Genomic DNA, 19,543 nt, shown 5'->3' with positions numbered 1-19,543 from the left:
CGTGACAGCCACCTCACGACACAGCGTGCAGTAACCATTCAAGTGTAGGAAAACAAGTAAGTCAATAATAGATAATATCTTTTCAACACATGTCTCCAGAACATATTCCCCAAACAAAGATAGCAGATCACCTGTGACGAATGTGAATGCCTCACGACACAGCGTGCAGGAAGCATTCAAGTCTAGAAAGACAAGTAAGCCAATAATAGCTAATATCTCTCCAACATGACACCAGAACATACTCCACAAACAATAGAGAGCAGATCACCTGTGATAGCCACCTCACAACACAGCGTGCAGTAACCATCCAAGTAGGTCAATAATAACTATTATCTTTTCAGAATGTCACCAGAACACATTCCACAAAGAATAGAGCAGATCATCTGAGCAGCCACCTCACGACACAGCATGCAATAACCATCCAAGTGTAGGAAAATAAGTAGGTCAATAATAGCTAATATATTTTCAATATGTCACCAGAACATATTTCATAAACAATAGTACAGATCACCTGTGATAGCCACCTCACGATACAGCATGCAGCAACCATCCAAGTGTTGCAATTTAATTTTCTTCTTACTTTTTAATTCTTCACCATCTACCATTAAACTAAATCGAGAAAGAATAGAAGATACCACTCAAGAGAGATAGATGTCATCAACCTTAATAGTTAATTAAAAGACAAGGAACTCAGTAAATTTATTAAATAATTAAAAGTTTTTAGATTAGGTCAATCTATTATACATTTCTTCTTGTGTCGTTAGCATTGGCATTCCCCCAAAATTGATTGAGTTGACAGTGTAAGCCAGGCACCTGAAACAAAAAAATATATTTTAAGAATATGGAAAACAGTGAACATTCAAACATTAAAAATACAGAATTATGAACATACAAAGGATATGCAAATAACATACAACTAATATGTACACAAAAAAATGTATAGTCTATCCAATCACAAAATTTTTTAAAAAGGTTAAAATAAAATCAAGAGGCGTTTAAAAATAATTCACTTGAAGAGAAATAATCGGCCATATATCTTGTAAATTAATAAATTAGAACTAAACTAGCATTTAAGTAAATCTAGATATAATGTTAATAACACTAAATATATTCTTATCGCATGAAAGGGATATATGTAGTGGAGACTGAAGACACTAAATTAAATATTTCCGAATATTTCTTTTCTTAATTTTTTTTAAATGTAAATATATTTCCGTGAAATCCATATCAAACATAAACTTGATTGACAATTAAATTATTCATATTTAATAAATGTATGGATTGTCATTAAGAAATGCAACAAATAATGTAGGATTATTAATTATAATTAAATAATTTATCAATAAATCAAATCATCAATAATACACCATCATCAATAGAATATATCAATATAACAAAACAACAAATCAAACGGAAAAGATCAAATTTCACATTCTATATTTTAATATTCAGACATGTGTACTTTGTACATGCCTTTGAAATTGCTTGAAAATCCTTCGATTGCCCCTCTTCCCTCATCTGATCATAACTTGGTTCTAATGGGGCCGCTTTCGAAAAAAAAAGTTTTGAAAATTGGTCCATAATTGATTAATAAATCGGAGAACATACATTAAAAAAACATATATACAACCGAACATAGAACGTCCTCCTTTTAAAAGTCGGTTAAAAAAACAATTTTAGGTTGTTTAGTTGATATGTAATTCGACGAATTCTTGACAAGGCATTGAGAAATGATCTTGGTTGGCCAAGATGAAGTCAAACTGTAAAAAGTACTATAAAATATTTGCCAAGAACTTTGAGAAGTTGCAATAAAGATAATATATAATAAACAGTTTTATACAAGTACATTCGGCATATTCTTTTAAGGTCCCGGCTAGGATGGCAGAGCCTAAAAATCAGTCAATGAAACCAAAATTTTAATTAAAAGTACACGACTGAAACAAACGACAGTAAATTTATTACTAGACAGATTTTATTACTATTTACTATCGACTGTTTCAGTCGTTTACTTTTAGTTACTATTTTCGTTCTACTAGTACATTCGACTGATTTTTAACATTTTGGCGTTCCGTCCTAGCCCCGACCTTGAAAGTAATGTCCCGAATTTATGCTTATATATTTGCTTGTGAATAACTATATGTTGTAAATTAATATAGCAGTATTTTGGAACGCTAGTTTTCGAGGGCAAAAAAATTAAATTGTAAAGGAGAAATACTAAGATACTTTTGACTGGCATAATAGGTAATACTTTTTTGATAATCTTTCACGATTTTTGTCCAAGCGTTTTGTTTGTCGAAACTTTTTTCCTAAAATCTTGAAAACTAAAATTAGGTTCCAAAGGTTTCAGAAATTGCATAAATCCAAAAGATTTGAAGAATTTTTTATAGTAGAAGTTGTTAAATTTCTTTTAAAAATATTAACTGCAAAGAGGTAAAAAAAGTATATTAAATATTTGTAATTTTCTGATAGGAAAACTCTACTAATATTCAACAATTTATTTTGTTGGCTATTAAGAAGAGCACCACAGTTTGTATTTGTTAAAGAACGGACTATCTTAACAGAATGTGTTCAACTTTTAAAGCCCATTGAAATAATGACCACCGAGTTATCTGGTGAAAGATATCCCAACGATGTCTTTAACTATACGGTTAATAAGAGGATTGCAACATTCCATCAAATCCAGGATTTTTACAAGTGAATGGGGAAAAATGACAAAATTGTCTATTAGATGTCATCAAGACTGGCAATTTTAAAAATGAACATTTCAGGGAAATCCACATTTTTAGATCCTAGATTTAAAAAAGCAGGATTTGGTCCAGCTGGAGATATTTTGATAAAAAAATTACTAAAATGAAAGAAGTAATTACTCCAAGTACTGCAGCAACTTTACAGATTTAGCAGTATTTGGAAATTCCATTTATTGGGCGTTTAGAAAACCCATTGGATTTTTGGCAAACCCATAAAATGAAACTACCTGAATTATATCAGTTCATGTAAAATACCTCTATACCCGCAACATCTGTCCCCTGGGAACGAGTTTTTTTCAAAATCTGGGTAAATAATTAACGATCGAAGAAATCGCCTCACGGGAGAAAAGTTTAACATGATAATATTCACAGTAATTTAAAAATATTTCCGTTCAAAAATAAATAAAACTTTTATTTAAAAAGTGTTTGGTAGTTATTGTGCGATCATTTTTAGGTTCATCATGGATTAGATTTTTAAATGAATAGGTATATGTTTACATTTGATTTAGTAGTTATGGTTATTGAAAATCTTTAGTTTTTAAGTTTTATTTAAGTTGTATGTATAATTTATATTTATTATGCTATGTTATTTAAAAATAGCAATTAATATATTAAAAGACGATAAAACATTTGTGGTGTTATTATTCCATTCGTTTTTACACACCCATAGAACATTCAGTATAAAAGTAATCCTACTTCCTTTAAAATTATATTATTTATTACATGATAATAGAAATTAATTTTTTTCCTTTTCTTTTTTAAAGTTACCACGTGAATAAATATATATACATCTCTGTCTCGTTTATACTACCATTGGAGAATATAAAGTCATTTAAAATTAACTGCACCAAGCATTTATCTCCGTCCTTTCCTATCTCACATTTTATACAGACAAGAATTCGTACATCTTCGTTTGACATCACGAATAGAAAAAAACAGTCGAACCGTGCATTTGGCTGAAAATAGTAATTACTATTTTCACTCGCTATTTTTTTTGACTATCGACTGTTTCGACTGTTTTGCTACTATGGACTGTTTCGACTGTTTTCAGTCGATAGTTCCCAACGCTAGTAAATAGTAATAATATCAGTCGAACCGAAAATAGCGACTGAAACAGTCGATAGATAGTAAACAGTAGTCAATCAACGCTAGTCATGTACATTTACAGTTGCAACTACACAATTATCATCTAACAATATTATTATCGACCATACAACGATTCGAAGAAATAATAAAATAAGAGGACGATAAAATGATAAATAGATGAATAAGTAGAGGGTAATGCATAGAGAACATTAAATAAGAAATAATAAATAGATAGTAATAAATGAAGGCTACTAAAAATAACAAATAGAACATAATAAATAGAGATTTAATAAATAATAAATGATAATTAAAAAGAGAAAACTGGAATATGTTGATACCAGACGAACATTCCTACTTAATCATAAACGTCCCAAAATATCAACAATTTATGATTTCCTTGAATGGTACATGTCCTTAACACTAACGAGATGAAAAAATATTGACTAAACTAAATGGAAAAAACACACGGAAAGCTGATAATCCACATGTTTAAAACTAATCAATATTTTATTCGGAAGAATTCTGAATAGGAAAGCAAATAAAAGTATTACATTAACAGATTAGCTGTTACAATTTACACAGATTACCTGAACAAAGCAAGAAGACATAAAAATCAACAGTATTCACATATAACGGCCTATTAGAAAAAAATTGTTGGTGGAATAGTTTGAAGAGTTACTCGTAAAAATCAAAAAATCCATCTACAGTAATCCTTGTAAATAACAGATACATTACACATTATTATTACATCAGCCAATGAAATATAATTAAATAATGAAGTAAAAATTTGGAAATAAGTCAACTTAACATACAAATTAACCTCATTAGTTACTAAATATTTACAACAAAAGGAAATGGTTCCTATAAATTTTACATTACAATCATAAATTTCAGATATCCTAAAATAGAATCTAACAAAATATCCATATGACTAAAATTAATTAGTAGAATTAATTTTACAATCTTACTGTAGCGATCTTGAGGCATGCCGAATTTTACATCGTGGAATAACGGTCAACAAAGAACCAAGAAATATAATCCCAGATGTTGCACATGGGGCGGGGTGCCAGCAGCGACAAATAGCCTACAACTAAGCCTCGTCTCCAGGTAATACCGCTGCCATATTTATCTATATATTTTTTATATGGCCAATAAATAACTTTTTTTTTCGTTTTACCTCTATTCTCAGAAACCCTGAACTACTATATTTTATATCCGTACACTTTTCACTTTTGTATCATTACATTTGAAGATTTCTAGTTTAATATAATAACCTTAATTACATTTAATAATTTAGAACAAAATTCGACGGCGGTAAATAATATTGAGGATATAATTGTTTTTAAAGTCATTATAACATTTTCTTTTTTTTAAATATTTGAAAGTCTTCTTTTGGCAACTAGGGGTTTAACTGGACTGATCTAAAGTAATTATACGTCGCTAACAACCCCAATCATGTGTAATTTCATTCCAAGGTAGAAAAATATTGCAAGGCGGGAACCAGCCAGTGTTGTTTGAACATCGGTAATTTATTCCCAGCAATATTATTTCAATGTATATATTTACTATTTCAAGCAGCTTTAATTATGTCTGAAGTATAATTAACGCAACATGGAGGTGAATAGACTATTCATAACATTTGATCTTAGGCCTCATTTGTTTTGTTTATGGAGTATTGTCTAATAGTTTTGGAGTTTTTTCAGTTACCAAATAATATATTCAATAAAATATGACTGGTTTAATCTCACAAATGTACACTTGTGGGAGTCAATAATCTCATCAGTCAATCAACTTTATAGGTTAAAGCCTAAACAGAGATGTTTGTGAAGTGCTTGATAAATTATTGTAGTTGCAAATGCTTGTAAGATTGTTACACGATACATATTTACTTGTAAAAGACTATTATTAAAATGAACTTTCAAATTACAATTTGTGCGGTTTAATTAAATTATTTGATTCAGTAAAAATACACTAACTATATATATATATATATATATATATATATATATATATATATATTAAAAATCTCTAAGTTAATAGAAATGATAATACTGTTTTAAATGGTATGATGACTCCTTGAAATAATAGTCCAATTAAAGAAGTAATGAAAAATTCCTTACTTATGCCACTAGTCATTAATATGGAGATTAAAATAGACTTAAATATACACACAAATAAAGTTAATCTATTACCTTCCAAAGAAACAATTGGATAAAGTAACATGAAGCACAAAAAATAAAGCAAGTAGAGTTAAAGGCAAATTTTTACAAAATCCATAATATGAACTGAAAATGCAGAAATCTTCCATGCACTAGACATAAAAGGAATATCAAGAGAAATATACCTAGATTTTGTGAACTTAAATGGCCGAATACCAAATGCCAAGTATACTAAACTTAAAATCACTGAGATGAACTGGTTCTTAGAAAAGCCCTTTAGGAATGAGCACAAGAAAAAACAACTCATTAGTGCCACAAATACATCTCATACTTTCAGTGTGTAAGAAAGAAGCTTTAGAATAAACAAAAGATAACAGATTCCCTCTGTATTACAAAATATCACCCCTGGAAGTTATTCAAAAAAACAGTATTAATGCCATAAACATATTCAACATAAGCTCAGCTTATTTACAGATAAAAAGTACTCTGAATATTAAATATTATGTTCTATAAGAACATTTAACTACTGTATATAGTCTAATTATTAAAGTAATTTTCCAAAAATGCCGAAACACTAATATTTTATAATTAGTAAAATATTACATGTAAATATTAAAACATGTATTCCAGAGAACACAAAAATTCAGTAACAGAATAATTTTGAATGAAATATTTCGTGTTTGGATATTCATAAAATCAATAAAGATTAATGTTAAAAATCACTTACGTTTGAATATTATCTAAGACACCTTTGTTCGCCATCCAATCTGAATCATTTTTCTTATAAAATTTCCAAAAACAAGATAATCTGTTTTTAATCTAAACAAATACGAAAGAGATACATTAAAAATTATACTACATTTATAATAAAAGCTTATATTACCTTTTAAACATCCTTTAGAGCGAAATCTCTCTCACCAAGCAGCTAACGAACAGAAAACGAAATGACCTTCACTATCGCTAAATTTAAAATTTTGAAGCTGCGCAGTTCTGCCAATCGGAAACGTATTTTAACTTAAGGATGTTCGACTCTTATTTAGATTATCGATTATGATATTTATCATAATATGTCCAATGAAATATCCGTGTTATACACTTTCGTTTCTTTCTTTTCGATTCTCCAATTAAGATTTGAAATGCAATTGTAATTATTAATTTATTCTAGAAAATTGAATCACTCTCACTTAAAAATCATATTATTCTTCTTCTTTTTTTGAAACTGTCTTTCAAGGAATTAAGGCGAAAAGATAGAATAAATTGTCAATTTAAAAATGATCTTAAGCTAATAATAGGTAATAAGAAATTACAGTGGTTTAATTATTATTGCTGAATTTTTTAACATTTGCTATATCATTATATAAAAATTTGTAATATATTTAGAATGAAGACATCTAACATTTTATAAATTAATATAAAATTTTTAATAATATATTCGGTTTGATATTTAAAAAACATCCAGATATCGGTGATTAATATAATATAACTAGGAAATATACCTGTATTTTATAAACATATATGGGAAAACAAAAATATTGACATATTGGCCAAAAAATATGGATTTTTTTAAAACCTTTTAAATTATTTTTATACATATATTAAACATAATTGAAGTGTTTTAAAATTACCACTTGAGTACCAGCAGTATTATTATTTTAATATATATTATGTACTTAATTATCATAAGTAGAAAATATTAGAGTGTTGTTTTCTTTTTTAGGAAGACTTAATGTGATAGGTCAATATACCTTTAATAAATTCTCTTTCTCTTTTAAAATTATTATACATTTTTCATTCAACATATATGCAGACAAAGAAAAACGACATTAAGGATTAGTATTGACGATGACTTAATGGTAGTGTGAAAGGAAAACAATTATATTATTATTATGGGATATTATAAAATATAGGATTGTAAATTGGCGAAACTAGAATATTAAAATAAAAGTACAACCAGCCAGATGTGATTTCAAATTATGTTTAGTATTGTACTTATTTATAAGATATTGTATGTGTTCAGTTCTCTGTTTTTAAGTTAGATAAAATATTTTCCTAGAAACCAAGCAAGTTGGAAAACAAATAGCTTAAAATAATACTCTAGGGGTATAATACCAGTAAATAACGTGCATCTCTTCCTTCATCAATTTAAATTAATATTCGTAAGAATACTTGATACAACTAAATATAAGTTATAAGATCCATGGATTAGTAATTAAAAAAATGAGCAATATGTAATATTGGTAAAGTTTAGTTTCCTTTTTTTTAACTGGGATTTTGGACACTATAGTTATAATAAATTGAAAAAGGTGTTACAATATAAAGATGCCATCTTATATTTAGGAAGGCATTATTGTATACTTTGTTGATACTTAAACCAACACAATCACAACGATATCACACTTATATTGAAATAATTCATCAAATTCTTGGAGAGAAATACTTTTTTGAGTTTAATACTTAATCAGTTGGTGGTTATTGGTAGTCGGTGCAGTGACATTCATATTTATATTAATAAAACGCTATTTAACATATTACATTACTCCAATAGTATCTCAGATGCTTTATGTATAAACAATGAATATATATGTGTATTTATGTGTAAAGAATGCGTGCTGCAAATAGGAGCACTACTGGCGCATTCACCATTTTCTAAAACATTAGTTAATACAGGTGTATTCTTTATGTTTTTAAGTGTTGTGAATTCGAAAATCATTATTTTTGTCATAATATGATACATTTGTTGTTAACTAGCACACTAAAACCTGTGTTTTTTCCTAGTAAGGTTCCTTTTTGTACATTTCCGCTTAGGGGACGGATATGGAAGGTCTATCTGAAGCATCCAACAGCCCAACAAAAGTATTAGACATATTTTTCCATCTTTCGTTTTGCTCTTCACTCACATCTCACAAATTCTCCGGAATGTAGTCCAGGTAACTTATTAGACAATCTAATTTGTTTATAGTTAGGGTTTGTATTTCCTCACGAGTTCCTTTGGCAATTTATGGTGTTTCCATCTTGCTGTGTTTATTTTTTTCTCTTTATTTTGTATTCTACCATTTTCATAACAAGTGCGTCGTTGCTTTTTCTTGTCACCTACAAGTGGAGTTCCTCTGCATCTTATCTCAATTAATTTTCAAAGACTTCTATCTTATCTTCCTCTATCGTTCCTTGCTTCTTTTTTTCTTCTCTCGGTTTATTTATCTCTGTCCTTTAAATTTTCCCACTAATATGTCCATTAATTTGGTCAGATTATTTTTATGACTATTTAAGTTCTTTTTCATTGTTATTTTTTAATTCTATTAGATAAAATTATGTCCAGTTTGCATTTCATGAAAGTCAGTATATAATTTGTTTAATTCGTTCTCAATTTATAATTTTACAACCAATCCCCGTACAACTACGTTACGTTTCCCTTTTCATCGATCGATATTATCGATTGTAATTTTTATTCGGCTTATTCCCATCTTCTGGGCAGTTCATTTCCAACATCTGACAAAAAGAAAAGCAGACAATTCTCTTTATTTTGTGTTCTGCCGTTTTCATAATAAGTGCGTCATTGCTTTTTGTTGTCACCTACAGCTGGAGCTTCCCCCGATCTTGTCGCCATCAATTTTCAAACACCTTTATCTTATCTTACTCTTTCCTTCCTTGGTTCCTTCTTCCTTCTCTCGGTTTATTTATTTCTGTTTTTATTTAGCTTATTTCCATTTTAATTGTACTATTCTCAGTATTCAGTTTTTTATTTTTGTCTTTGAGTAGTTCATTTCTAACATCTGGCCAAAAAAATGCAGACAATAGGCTCGTATGAAGAAAAAAAAAGTATATAATTTCTAACATACTATCATACAATTGTTTAGTGAAACAGACAAGTGTGTTACCTCCATGGATGTTTCCATCGCTGCCCACAGATAGATCTCTAACGATTCACAGCAAGGATAATTTTGGTCCTAGAATCTTCAAGGTCATATGTATCCAAGCTATAAAGTTTTGTACACGGATGGTTCCAAATCGTCCGAGGGAGTAGGCGCAGCTGTTTTTGGATCCTCTAGAATAGAAAATTACAAACTTCATAAACATTCATCCATATTATCGGCAGAATTAACAGCCATCTGGAAAGCTCTACAGACTGTATTGGAGGTTGAGTCTGACGATTGGTTGAATTGTACTGAATCCCTGAGCTCTATCCTGGCAATTGAAAATGCAACTTTTAGACATCCTATTATCGTTGGTATCTATAACATCTATCACAATCTTGTTGAACGGAAAAGAAGAATATCATTTATTTGGGTCCCCTGTCATGTGGACATAGATGGTAATGAGAGAGCAGACAAAGCAGCTAGGATCTATATACCATTATTACCAATAGGCGATAATAAATTGTGGTTTATTAAGGAAGATTTTTTTACTTCTATGACATTATCTACTAATAGGTATAAGCAGATCCTGTTAAATAGGCTAATGATCGGGCAGTTCTCACATTCATATCTTATGACTGGCGATGTTCCTCCGTTGTGTGATTATTGTGGACTATTAAAAATAGTTCGACATGTTTTACAATCATGTGAGGCTCTACGGTCTATTCGAATTAGACATAACATATCTAGAAATCTGAAAACTCTTTTCACTCCAAATCACATCCATAAAATATTTCATTATTTACATGAAATTAATTTACAGTATTCTATCTAATTTCTTATCTCATATTTATTCTTATATTTTATTTAAGAAAAACCAAACTATTTTATATTTATAACCTTTACGTTATATTTTATCTACTGCTTTGGTTTCAATATATTAATATATTATATATTACGAATTATAATTTTTTATACTGATATTATTTTATATGTGTTTTTAAGTTAATTTCATTTATATATTTATTTTTATATTCTATCTATCTATTGATACATTTTAAATGTATAATATTTATTTATGTTTTAACTTGTTTTATATATTGATTGATTATTGTATTATTTATTCAAATTGTATTTGTATCGTATATGTATTTGATACATGTTTATTCTGTTTTGATTTTGTCAACTAGACATACATAATAATATATACATCACAGTGCTAATAAAGTAAATATACGTTTAAGTCACCAAATAACACAACAGTGTTGAAGTGACTACAATTTTAAAAAAGGAACAATTTCTGCTAACAATTATCCAACTGAAATAAGGAATATTGCAGCTAAAAAAAGAAGACTAAAAAAACAGACCGCCAATAAATAAACATAGGTTAAATAATATCACACAAACTCTAAGAGAATTAAAGAAAATAAAGAACGAAACAATAAATTCTTGCCTTCAAGGTACTACATATGAGAAAGACACTGACTATTCTCTGTGGATGGCCACTAAAGGGAAAAAAAGACCAACAGCACATAATTCTCCTTTAAGGAGAGAAAACGGAACATTGGCTATATTGTCCAACCAAATAAAACAGAAGTCACTGAAATCCTACCTCAAATAAATGAAGTAACCACCAAATAGGTAGAACCAGTAACACCGAACAAAAGAAATAAAGTCAAATATTAACCCTAAAAAAGCACCTGGATATGATCTGATTACAGGAAAAATTCTTAAATACTCGAAAATAAAAGTAATAGAAAAACTGGTGATGTTTACATATTTAGTGCAAACTTTAGATTAAAATACGTGCCTACCTGCTGGAAAGTGGCGGAGGTCATCATGATTCCTAAACCCACAAAACCTATAAATGAAGTCCCACCATATAAACCAATATCTTTGTTACCGGTCATTCTTGCATGTCTGGCATCGGGGACTTGAACACACGCTTAAAAAATTTTTACCCGAGCAATACAACTTGCTATTAAAACCTTATGATAATAAAAGAATCTTTCGCACTAGATGCGCAAGAACAGTATTTGAAATTAAGATCAATTATGGCTGGGGTATCACTGGACAGCGTTCTGGGTCCTTTGCTGTATCTCCGATAGACATATGTGTACCAGCAGCTGGCAATACGGAACAAGAAGCTAATGAAAAACTCCAAGAGGATAATAGAAGAAATAATTCAATGAATGTAAATTAGTGGTTGTAAATTTTACCAATAACACACTGTTCAAATGCCAATAATTGTTAATAATCGTATTATTCCATATGCAAACACAGCAAGTACCTAGTCATGAACCTTGACGCTACGTTACGATATGAAGAAGATGAAGTTACGATAGAAATGATATATTAGAAAGAAAAGAGAAGAGCTGCATCTCAAATATAGAAAATTATATTGACTATTAGGTACATACTCTGAACTAGAAATTCGAGATAAGTTGATGATATACAAACAGGTACTAAAGCCTGTGTGGACATAATGCATTACAACTTTGGGGGACTGCAAGAGAAGCAATATAGAAGAATAAATATAGAAAATATAGAAGTCATACAAAGTTTTCAGAACTTCTTCTTCTTCTTCTTATTCTAGATTAGTTGTAATTATAAAAAAAAACTATCGTACAGATCTCTAAATTGTTTGACTTTTAGTAAATCAGTATATAAAGAACAAGGTTTCTGATACTTTAAAAGGACCCAAATACGCCATATTCAATAAACGAGAATATTTATGAAAACAATAGATGATTCCAAGTATTTTGTGAGTAATTCTATGAAAGATAAGACATGAAATATTTTAGAAGAAAAATTGCAAAATTGGCAATTGTTATTGGAAAATATTTCGAACGATGAAAATTGAACTTTTTCATTTTGTTTTATTAACTAATTTTTATTTAGAAGAGAATCTGGAATTATGTCAGATATTAAAATATATTCCGATTTTTTTTTAATCGTTACAGTAGTAAATATACGATTTTGCTACTTCCAACCTCGTTATATTGACTATTTTATTTGCCGGTATATTCGATGCAGTATTCTCCAACTGAAGTTGCCACAGAAACTGATAACAACATCAATCCTGAAAAGGCTCCTGGAAGTGATGATATTTCACCTGGGTTATTAAAAGAGCTGCAACGAAAAGCAATAATCATGTTCAAATATATATTCAATGCCTGTTGGATATTGAAGCATGTTCCGGAATGTATTAAGGTTGCTCGAATAATTATGCTTAAAAAACTTAACAAACATACACAACAAGCTAAATCTAATCTAATAAATATTTCGCTGCTACCATACATCAAAATTATTTGAGAAATTGCCGCTAAAACGCACTAAACCATTTAAAAAATACCCCATTTCCAATTTGTAATTGGGAATCACCATTCGACGACAATCGACTAAGTGCACAGAGTAACAGCGGTTGTTGAAAAGATTTTCAAAGACAATACTGCCCTGCAATATTTATATGTTTATAATTTTATATTTATATGCGCTAGATACTGGAAAATACAGCTTAATAGCTCAAAATCTGTCCATGTTATATATCACTGGACTGATGTACGATTCCTCAAGCAGAATCAAACCTGTACCTCGGAATATACCTCAATGACAGATCAAATTGGAAATATCATGTTAGACAAAAAGCAGAGCAGATTACACTCAAAGTCAAACAACTGTACTGGTTAGTCGGAAGATACTCACAATGTGCCCTAAAATAAAAGACATTAATTTATCAGTCAATCATAAAGCCTAATTAGCCCTATGGGATGCAAAAATGGGGTTGCACTAAAACATCAAACCAACTAGTAATCCAACGCACCCAAAACAGGGTTCTTCGATTAATTACCAATCTTTATCACTACTAACGAAGTAGCTAACGAAGAGCTGTACGATAATCTCGAAATTAAATAGATACACCAAGCGATCCAAAATGTCCCTCCAAAACATGAAATAAGGTTGCTAAATGACAGCAACTTGGTAGCAATACAGTTATTGAACAACACGCAGGAAATCAGAAAATTGAAGAGAACCAAACCACACGAATTTGTTTAGTGAATAAATTTATTTTTAACTTTTATTTGGGAAATACATACATACTGTACATGTAAAAACCTAACAAACATACAAAACAAGCTGAATCTTAAAGGCTTATTTCACTGCTACCCTATATCAAAATTATTTGAGAAATTGTCGTCAAAAAGCATTAAACCATTTAAAAAAATACTAGATCTCCAATTTGTAATTGGGAATCACCATTCGACGACAATCGACTAAGTTCACAGAGTAACAGCGGTTGTTGAAAAGGTTTTCGAATAGAATACTGCTCTGCAATATTCTTGGATGTCTTACAAGCTTTTGACGAAGTACATCATTTAGGATTAATCTACAACATGAGGAAATTGTTACCGCGCAGTTACTGTCGACTGCTGGAATGATATCTTTTCGAAAGACAATTTAGACTCTCGCGTGAAGGGGCATTCTCATAACTTAAATTTATCTCGGCTGGAGTACCCCAGTGTAGTGTCTTGGGACCACTCCTATATCTACTCTATACTGCCGATATCCCAAAAAACAGTATATGGAACATTTGCTGGCGACACAATTAGCATGTCTAAGGCTATAGAAAAAGTACAAGTTGCGGTCAACATTGATGGAGTAAGGTTCTTGGAAAATATAATATTCTCTCAAGGTTAGAGAACATCATATGCAAGATTCACATTAAAGAAGTCCAAATTGAAAAACCCAAAAAAACAGAAAAAATGTTATAGAATGAATTACTTTTCCTTAGACGACAAAAGAAACTATCTTAATATTTCAGCACATTCCTAAATAACTTCAAGGTTTGTTATGTTGTATACTAATGTATTCTGAAGCATCGACTAATACGGAAACATCCAAAAGGTACTGATTATAAATATCGTAAACATCGTTAAAACCATCGAGGTCTCATTTGAAATGTCATTAAAAGAGAAGACGGACAAGGAGCAGATAGTGTACATAAAATTTTCGCACTCTTTCAGTTTTTAGAGCAACGCGTCAGCTATAGTAAATGCTTTCTTTTTTTATATTGGCTTTAGTTTCGGCTGTATATAGTGATCCACAGTTTAGGCAGCTTTGGAAGCCGAAAATGTTCTCTCAAAATTATTAAATTTCTACAGGCAACGATGGTTTTTGTGCTGCAGACGAGGGCGAAATATATTATCAGATCGGAAATCCGAACTGTGGTACGTCAAGAAGACGTTGTTGTTCTAAATTTATTGTTTCTCATTACGATAGCATAATATGCTAAGTTCCTTGACCAACATAGGGTTTGCTGATGTTACCGTTATATTCGGTGATACAAATGTTGAGGCTTCCACATGATATATTATTGTTACAACATTCAGATTGCGGAGCTATATGGTTTGAGAATTGAGGGAAAATAAGATGAAGATCTGAAGTAACAAAGAGCCTAGTTGCTCTAAGATGGCGCATGTCAAACAAAAAAAAAATACAATCAAGACTAAAAATTCATCTCTTTCAAATGTTTGTCATGCCAGTCGTTTTGCATACATCATGAGTAGCAAATCCAGAAACGCAGGTTACAATGCTTGGAGCAATGGACATGCCCCGAATAAATGATAAACGAATTCGCACAGACTTCTGTGATAAAATCGACTTTTAGATGGAAGATAGAGGATCGACATTACCGAAATCTATCTAAAAGATACCAGACTATAACAATAGACTACATCGAAACCACACTATTGGTTGAGAAGTACACTCTCCCTATGCCTCGAATGCCTGAAATAATTACAGTAGAGTAAGCAAAATTCAGATTCAAAATTTGCCTTAAAAATATCAAATATCAGATTGGAAACCAAAAGCCACCTGAATATCAACAGTAGCATCCAGAATAGTATAAACAGCAACAAATCACGAAGAAACCCAAGTTATCCGGCAATGTTCATGCAATAAATTCTTTTTTGTTTGATGAAAGGATAAAGCCTGGTAAATAAAAAGCCAAAAACTAAAAGATTTTATTAATTAATTATTTTTATAATGTAACAAAAACTACCAATTTTTGTGTTCTGCACTTTCACCTACACTCGCAGTTTCAGTTGACATTTCCATTTAATACCTATAAACAAAAAAAATCATATATTATTCAATATTTTTGATGAATCTATATGTTAATCGGTTAAAGCTCATACGGAGGAAGAATTTTTAGAACTAAAGGTTTTGTGTAATATGCTCTATATATAAATAAATTCCAATAGAACGAAATACGTCCAAATCAAGCAACCACGTATAGCCCTCAGATAGATGACACAAATAATATAAACAAATATTTTATCCTCCATTATCCATTTTATTCATTGGAACTGGCCGACCCGCTGTCAGTTCGAATTCAAATACGGTAGATTATTCGCCGTTTCTGTTGTACGTAAATAAATTACGGACATGCAAATTTGGCAACGCTGTACCGTAAAATGCCGGCAAGCGGAAGGCAAGTCTTTATGTCTGAACTTTCAACTGAAATTGACTATCGATTGTTTAGTAATTAACTACTTTTTACTATCGACTGTTCAAGTCGACCATTTTCAGTCCGACGGATGCTCTGTTATCTTAGCCGGGACTTATAATTATTGTATATATATATATATATATATATATATATATATATATATATATATATATATATATATATATATATTAAATATTATATATATATATATATATATATATATATAAATTACTTATTAGAAAACTTAATAGACATTAGAAATAATTAAGTGGCACATAAATAAGGTTAGTGAGTGTAACTTATTGAGGTATTTTGCATATAGAATAATATATAGACACTTGTTGTAATTAATGTTATGTATCAAATACATTTATGATTTTCCAAACGAAATAAAAGCCTATAGACCTATATCACTGCTGCCAGTAATATCTAAGGTTTTTGAAAAACTCCTGTTGAAAAGAATAAAACGAAATAAAAATAGAGAGAAAAAAACTAATACCAACACACCAGTTTGGGTTTATTAACAAGCATTTAACAATTGACCATGTCCACAGAATAACGGATGTTATTGAAAAAGCTTACAAAACTAAAAAAAGTATGCTGAGCAATATTCTTAGATGTAGCACAAGCCTTCGGTAAGGTTTTGCATGTAGGCCTTGATCATAAACTACAGAAAATGTTATCAAAACAACAAACCGAACTACTAAAAATCGTACATTATAACCAGAATGTTTAGAGTCAAACAAGAAGAAGCTTACTCTACAATAAAAGAAGCTAAAGGAGCAAAATAAAGAGCGTCAGTACACTTTCGTATACCTGTGACTACATTTGCTGATGATCTGTGATTACAGCTGTCGGAGACTTCGCTTTAAAACATTAAAAATCGTTTACTAAATATTTAAAACAACAGCGACTAAAATATTTCATGAAAGAATGATATGGAATATATATATATATATATATATATATATATATATATATATATATATATATATATATATATATATATAGACTCCATTCTCATGAGAATATTGAAGTATTGCAACTTTTGGATACCACCAGAGCATGACACATACTCAAAAGAATCAAACCATCTGATCTTGTGTACTGTTGTATAGTGAGGCGCATTTAATAAAAAATATAGCAGTGACATGTATAAACATTATTTCACCAGAGATTGAGATAGAGACGATAGGTTCTTCTAGTTATATACCTGGATTAAAGTTATCATAAAGACAAATTGTAGGTTAGTCGGAAACGACTAGTAACAATGTAATAATTAAATAATAAAAAATATATCATTTTATATTGAAAATATTGCCAAAACAGGTTTTAGTATTATTAACATGTCATTTGTAATGTATTCCCTTTATTGTGGTCGAATTTCGACAACAGGGCGATCACCAGTTTGTATAAAAGCCTTTGAAAATGCCCATTTCCTGTGATATATAACTATATATTATGACTAAAAATATATAAGACCGATACAGATAGTATGAAATACGTCATTCTAAAGGAACTTGTTTACAAATAATGTTTGCATGCTACCTATTATATCAAAATTCTCTAGTGGAACTTGTCACCGAAAGTGACAACAATCTCCATTCTAAAACGGTTAACAATACTATACCTGGATTATTGGAAGAACTAGTAACACACATAATTACGCTAATTTGAAACTAAAATGGCGCCACAAATAATTATTGCTAAAAACATGACCAAACGGTAGAGCAACAGGGATTTTGCAGACCGTTATTATCTCGTTACTTGAGATATCGATTTTAGTTAAGAAATTGTTATTAAAACGTATTAAACCACTTATAAAAATAGTAGATTTATAGTTTGGATGTTAAAATCATGACTCAACAATCAACTAAGTGAAATTAAGGTAACAATACATAAAAAAAAGCGCTTAAAAATGCGAGCTTACAATATTTGTGGATGTTTCTCAAAATGTTGACCAACTATAACACAACATCAGCAATTTTTTTATGCGGAACTATTGTTAATTGCTGGAGTGTTATCTTTTTAAGAGAAAATTTAGTAGTAGAAGTCCACAGTATGGACTAATGGACTGAAAAATACAGCTTAATAGCTCCCAATTCGTCCAAGTCAATTTTATGTTACAGCGAAGTGACAAAAATCTAATCATATCACTAAAACATATTAACATCACTTCATAGATACCCTATTATTCAAGTAGAATCAGCAAAACCAAATTAAACCAACTAGTCTAACGCTGGCTTAACAAAGTCCTTTGATTCATTCTTAACGCTTAACGCCATGTTACCAACGATGACATCGAAATCAAATGGATTTACGATGATTTCATTTCAAAATTTCGCTTTAAGACATTAAAAATCGTTTACTAAATATTTAAAACAACAGCGACTAAAATATTTCATAAAGAATGTACATGGAATTCTTGTTTAAAAAATGTAATTCTGTTCATTGCAAATAAAATATACACATATCATAAATATTTTTTTTTAAATATATTTTAAAGTCTACGTTTACCAACTATGGATTTACCTCAGCATTAAGCCTACCGACTGGCGAGTGACCAACTTTAGAAATCATCCCAGAAGACATTCGGTCTTACCCAGCCTGGTTACTGGCGTGACTGGGATCATTTTCCTTGTCAGATTTTACACTCTTGCCTAGAACATTCACAAATTTCAAAAAAAATCGTAAACATAAATTTACGACCATGCCCCAGAATGATTCGAACCCGCGGCTATATAGCAACAGTAGGAGGACCATCCCATCGCCTTTACCACTGCGCCACCAAGCCGGCATATTATAAATATTATTCTTATTAAAATAAAAAGAGGTCATTATTTTATTCCTTTATTACATGTTTTATACGGAATTATTTATCACAGCTACTATTAATTGCCTCACAAATAGACCGACAACAATATTTATAGAATTATATACCAAGTATTTAAAAATGTTTTAATTTTTTTTCTTACCAAAGAATTGTAGACAACCGCTCTGCCTCTGAACCTATAGGGAAATAAATAAGCTGAGAATTCGAATTATAATTATACTATTTGACAGTTAGCGGAAATTAATAATAAAGTTGTATATAATCGATAAGATTTACTTATCGTTAATACAGCAGGAAAATATTAGTTTAAAAGTAAGACTCAAAAGTATAAATGATCTTGAGCAACAAGCCAAAAA

The 19,543-nt window shown here is 30.1% G+C and overlaps 2 long non-coding RNA genes across 2 annotated transcripts; both read right to left on the bottom strand.

Annotated features, from left to right (window-relative positions):
- Positions 1-444: 444 nt before the first annotated feature.
- LOC143199486 (uncharacterized) lies at positions 445-7,007 on the bottom strand. Its single transcript, XR_013006446.1, has 3 exons — positions 6,876-7,007; positions 6,720-6,811; positions 445-813 (listed from the first exon to the last, which is right to left on the bottom strand). It is a non-coding gene; the product is annotated as an uncharacterized LOC143199486 (long non-coding RNA).
- Positions 7,008-13,813: 6,806 nt separating this feature from the next.
- On the bottom strand, positions 13,814-19,363 carry LOC143199661 (uncharacterized). The gene is made up of 2 exons (XR_013006518.1): positions 19,330-19,363; positions 13,814-15,967 (listed from the first exon to the last, which is right to left on the bottom strand). It is a non-coding gene; the product is annotated as an uncharacterized LOC143199661 (long non-coding RNA).
- Between the last annotated feature and the right edge of the window lie 180 nt (positions 19,364-19,543).

This window comes from Rhynchophorus ferrugineus, unplaced genomic scaffold, assembly GCF_030347505.1.
Source record: "Rhynchophorus ferrugineus isolate W39M unplaced genomic scaffold, kcgeb_rfMv2 rfM7, whole genome shotgun sequence".
Lineage (NCBI taxonomy): Eukaryota > Metazoa > Arthropoda > Insecta > Coleoptera > Curculionidae > Rhynchophorus > Rhynchophorus ferrugineus.
The sequence above is the reverse complement of the archived record's forward strand: the minus strand, read 5'-3'. Positions and strand labels throughout refer to the sequence as shown.